This window comes from Molothrus aeneus, chromosome 1 (assembly GCF_037042795.1).
Source record: "Molothrus aeneus isolate 106 chromosome 1, BPBGC_Maene_1.0, whole genome shotgun sequence".
Taxonomy (NCBI): domain Eukaryota; kingdom Metazoa; phylum Chordata; class Aves; order Passeriformes; family Icteridae; genus Molothrus; species Molothrus aeneus.
The window spans coordinates 71567165-71573164 of NC_089646.1; positions in this window are offsets into that span (position 1 = coordinate 71567165).

Sequence of the window (6000 nt, forward strand, 5' to 3'; positions counted from 1 at the left end):
AATGCCAAGAGTAGGAGTCAGCTTTACAGCTCTGGACTTTATTAATTTAGTTTGAAACCTGTTTTGGTTTCAAGACAGCAGCAAGAAAGTTTACCGCGTCCTATTCACATCTCAAAATGTCACCTCAGATGGAGGGCACCAGGGGACTTGCATGGCTGAAAGCCTCAGAGGGAGCTGCCAAGGAATGCCATGTCATCTTGGCCTCAGCCTGGCCTCTCCCTGACTGTACCCATTTCATTTTGCTTATTTTTATCAGGGCATGTGGAATTTCCAAATGAAAACAAAGGAAAAATACACACCTCTGTATTATTACAACTCTACCTACTCTTAACAATTTTGTCTTCCACAGCATTTCTAGTGGAATGCTGATGATCAGATTTTCTGCTCTTCCAGGCATTTACTAAACCAATTCTGAATATCTCTAACTGCACCACTTAGGTAAAAGAAGTGAATTATTTGCTGTGGTCCCTGTACCACAGGATATGAAGTGTGTATTATGGACAAATCACAGGTAGGATGCTGGGTGGTAAACAAGCAATTGTCAAATTGCTAGCTATACCTTTGTCTGCAGACAGCTACAGACAACTGTAGGTAATCAAGGATTGTCTTCTTGCCATGCATGATGACAGGGGCTAATAGAAACGAAATAAAGTGAAGAAGGAAAAACACTTCAGATGTCTCTATATGAATAGAAAAAGGAACAGGCTTCTATTGTCAGAACTTAAGTCAGTGACGTCTGTGCTTGGGCTGCTTTTCCTGCTTGCACTGAATGTGACAATACAAAATGCAGCATAACTCTGATTGCCCAGCACTGTTCATGTTCTCTCTATGGGAACTGAGCAGGGATTTTTCTTTGAATATATCATTTACAGCTTGCTACAGCAATTCTGCAAAGTCAATACATATCCTTAACACAAAGCAGAGAATGAAGGGCATTATGGAGAAAGAGAAAGATACTACATTGACAGAGAAAGATGAATTCCACTGCACAAGCACATTATAGGTTCCATTCAGAGGAATAAAATTACTCTTTTTTTCAAAGAGAAAGTATTTTTCAAAATACATTTAATATGGTTATATATAAAAAGATCTTGTGTGCAGCTTATATGTCACTACTGACAAACTCTCTGGCACTGAATTATCATATGATTATCTATTGTGCAAAGAAGATCTATTTATTGATTCAAGTCAGATGTATTTGCGAGGCAAGGTTTGTAGACATGGCTAATATTTTTTATTAGACCAACTGATTAGAATGAAAAGATGGATCAGAAACACAAGCCCTTCGCAGAGTAAAAAAGACTCTGTTTTTTTTCCCCAGGTGCTCAAACTGGCTACATAAAATATTTCTTTGGGCAAACTTAGCTACTGTTACAATCTTAGATCACCATGACTATTACAGTGCTGTTGCTTATGTAATTATAAAATATCTGTCTGAGAACCTGGTTCCTCCTCTGCATTATTAATAGCATCTGACTTGTTTTCACTATACTTTGGGAATGCATTTAAACAAAATCTTCTCCTGAACACCTGAAATAATCAAATTGGAGCCCACAAGTGTTAAAGAAGGGTTTGGAAAGCAATTTTCAGCCACAGGGTGGCTGTGCTAGAAGTGGTCTGCTAGAAAGCAGATGACCCTTGGGCCCGCAGAAGGTGCTGCATTGAGGTTCAGAAATGCACCAGAGCTAATCAGTTTTCTCTGGGAAGGGAACAGAGCATGGGAGATTGCTGGGGGACAAAAATGGGTGTGCTGGATGTCTTTGTAGAAATGCCTCTGGGTGTTTTGAAGAACGCTCCCTGACCTCCTGAGAGCAGTGTGGTGGGAAAAATGCTGAGTTGTCAACTACATCAATTAAGAGAAGTGTTAGTCTCATCTCATCCCTTCACAATGCCCACTGACAGGCAAAAATTTGACAGATCCCTAACTCTAGAGGAGAGGAATCTATTTCGGAGTGTGCTGCAGGCATGATCTAGACAAATTGCACCTATATTTTATTTGAACCCATCACAATACAACATAACAAGGCTTTTCAATTACCTCAACAAGCTACCAATACAACTTTATCATTTCAATTTTTCATCAGTTTTCTCCAGCTCGGCATTTCTTCTATATATCACCGTAAATCTCATCAGTTCCAGCCCAGTTTAGGCTAATAAATTTCAGTTACCAGCTCAAGCCTAATGAAAAGGGGAAGTTTCCAGTGAAGAAAGACTAAGGCAAGGGTTGCTGCCTTGGGATTTGAGCTCACCCCTCTGAGCAGGGCAGTGGAAGGTATCATCCATCCCCATCACCTCAGGGATGGGCAGGGCACAGGGAGAGGCAGAATGTAGCAGTCAACAGATCTGCAGGGTTGGGCTGCCCGCAAGGAACAGACCTGTTTGTCCCCCTAAAGCCAAATTTAGGCAATGGTTTGAAACACACCATGCCAGAGCGTGGTCTTAGCAGGCACATGTAGAGACCAAATATAGACCAGAGCTGTGATTCAGGACTGGGGCAACACATCTTACCACAATAACTTTTATGTTCTTGTGACATGCTATTCCTGTCTTCAAGGAGGAGGACAAGTTAAGCAGGAAAATACTAATTTGTGTATTACCTGGAAATGCACTGGGATCCCAACAGACAGAGCGAGGAAGAATGAATTTTGTACCATAATTATGTTTTCTAAAAGACACTGATAAAGCTTAAAGTTTTCAAAGATTTTATGCATACACAGAAAAGGCAAACAAGCTAAAATAATACTGCAAACCAGCAGACCTATATGTTTATTAATTCAGACTAAAATTTGCCATCTGCAACTGAACATTTTACTAAATAAATCTCACAAACTAAAAATTATTTTAGCTAAGAATCTTCATGGCACTGCTTTTTAACTTCTGGTACTGAAATAGCTCCACTGTAAATTAATATTTACAATAAAAGTATGCTCATAAAAGTTCCAAAGCATTTTCTAGTGACAGTCTGTTCAACTATTTAGTGATTCAAAAGCAAACTCTCCAAGAAAAGCTCCATATCAGTTCAGTACATAAAATATAGAAATATATGAAAAATGACAAAGGCAATATGTTACTTTTGAGGTGGCTCTAACTTGATTGTTAAGCTGGTTGAAGTAGCTTTTCATAAATGAAATATGTCCTCAGTTTTCCTAGAATAGATAGAATAAGAGCAAAGTCAACAAAATGCCTCATCTTTATTTTCCTTTGAAGAAATTATTTTCTCTGGAATATGGTAAAATCTGCGTTCAGTGCACGTTAGCTAATTCTGAGGCACATGTTAACAAGCAGACACAGAAGGGGCTAATTTACATGCTTAAAGGCAACTGAAACTTTGTTTTGCATATGTAAATACACCTGCCCAGGGTAAGAAGTGTGCTTTCCAGTGTACCTGTGTGTGAGCTGGATTTACAACATTGAAAAAAAAAAGTCTGGTCTGCTACTACTGTCGCTGTAGCTGTCATCACAGCACAATTCAGGCAGAAAACCTCAAGACACCTATCAGACCAAATCCTGAGGACCTTACTCAAGCAAAAAATCTTGTTGATGTCAACAAACATTTTCCCCAAAGAACCTGTGCACAATTGAGCCTTTTTTCGTACATGCATATTTTAGTATCATTGAATATCTGCACGAAAAACAAAATGGGTTTGTTCTTTAAGTCAGGGATCAAGACATCAGGGAATGAAAAATAAAAACAACCCTCCTTTAAATCCAGAAAGGGACTAGTTTTATGATTTTAGGATATGTTAGAAGGTTCTGAGTTTTCCAGATGAGTAAAGAAAACTGTTTGAAGAGTGAGTTTCTTTAAAGACAAGTCACAATGGTCAGACAAAGGAGTATTGACCACTCAGAATTTTCTTTCCTTTGAAGCAATATTTTTAATATGAGAAGCATGCATTTTATATCCAAAGGGCTCAAAATAGTAACTGTTGGTCAATAAATCCACACCTTGAGTGCATTTTTAGGACTCTGCCAAGACCAGGGGATGTTCTGTCAAAGACATTATGCCCTTAGGCCATAATTCTAGCTCTGGTCTATTTGCTGGGGGCAAAAACTTCACTTTAAACGTCTGGCTACCTCACTACTAGGGACCCCAAATTTAGGGTTTTAAGGTAAACAAACCATGATAAACTGACAACGGCACAGAAGGTTTCACCCTTGATAGCCTCTTTGGGTCCAAGAGCTGAAGAGAAGGTGCCATTCACCTTCTGCAGAGGAAAGGTACCTGCTAGAGAAAAATCTAAGAGAAGCAAAGAGAACATTTTCAGGAAGCACCTAACTGGTTGTCGTAGTCAGAGGCCAGCTGAAAAATCATAAAAATGAAAGAGTTTCTAGAGAGCTCAACCTGCTTTCAAATTCAGCAGACATTTTTAGCAACACTATAGAGAAGACAGGTCTGGACATTTTCAAATGGTTTCAGAAATGCAGAAACAGTCCCCAGTGCAAAACAGCAGGGCACATTTGAAGGTAGGATTTGTGCTTGCTTGAAAATTAAAGACCTTCAGGAAAGAAAATTAAAAGAAAAAACATAAAAAAAATTCCCAATGACTTTTAAATGAAATAAAGCATTTACTTTTAAAGTATCTGTAGAAGAGATAGCACTCTAATAAACTCTATCAGCTATTAATTTATTGTAATGTAGATGGTTTAATTAATGTTTAATGATACAGCACTTTCCACAGGAACTGATCTCCAAGTACACTTCTTTAGAAGAGGGATATGATACTCTGATAAATGCATTTATGGGAGATGGGGCAAATATGTGGTTCATGTAAATCCTTTTAGCTCCAACAAAATCAAGAAAGTGATGTTGGTTTCCTCAGATTTACTATCTGCAAATGATATTACTAATAACATATTACCTTAGTGGTTATCTCATACATCTGTGCATATATATCTTGGTAGCTAGTTTTGTTTTCCGACAGTATAAACTAACTTTGCAGAATCACTAAACTACATTTCTTGAGATAAGTACTTTTAAACTACACTTTTTTGCAGTCCTACCTCGCATGATTTTTGCTCTGAAGGCAAACTTCAGTAGTCTACTTGCTCAGTTAAATAGCACCAGCCACAATAGCTAAAATGGAAATACAGTAAGTAAATGCAGAGTACTCAATAATGTTACTTAATAAGGTAACTTTGTAAAGTAATCCCAAAACTCCAGCTGCTAAACTGCCTGTTGACATGGTAAAAACAAATTCAAAATTATTCAAAAGGTTCCTACCATTATATATCTCCTCCAGTTGTACAGCATTGTAATCACTATGTGTATCACAGAAAGTAAATTAAGGATCTGAGTAGCATTTACAGCTTTTCTTGCTTGATTTAGTATCTTTCCTTCTTTCAGATGATCTTCCAAGTGTCTTTCTTCCACACAATAGGGAAACAGAACAAAAGACATTTCATTTCCAAAGCTCTCCAAATTGTGGAGTTTCAGATACAATTTTCCAAGTGCTTTGGAGGCTGTGTCAGTCACAGGGCTATTCCTGGCATAGCTACTGGCAATCCAAGAGTAAAGCAGAATGAATTCTGGATCAAGAAGACAACCAAGTCAAATTCTAACTATGTGGAATAGACTGTAGGAAAGAACTAATAAATCAAACTATTAGAGTGCTTGGCACAGAAGTGTCTGGCAAGTGGAGAGATACAACTTGATGTAGGTGATAAGATTTTATTTTCTTGAGCTACACCTTTAAATATCAGGAGTTTCTGACTTTTTGTGTTGCTCTCTTTCACATGTTAGCTTTTGAAAATGGAGGGATATTGTTTTCAGCTATAGCAAATTTGCTGCTCCTACAGCTTTAGCTCAAACCCTACCTATATTGCTTTATTGAAATTAAACAAAACACTGAGGTTCAACTTCAGCGTAACTGTTTTCTGAATCAGTTACCTACATGCAAATTTATAATTTGCTTTCAATTTCTTCACTGGTTCCATCACATGGTACTCCAGGCAATTTAAGCTAACTCAGCAAGTTTGTCTCCTGCAATGCAGGCCCCATTT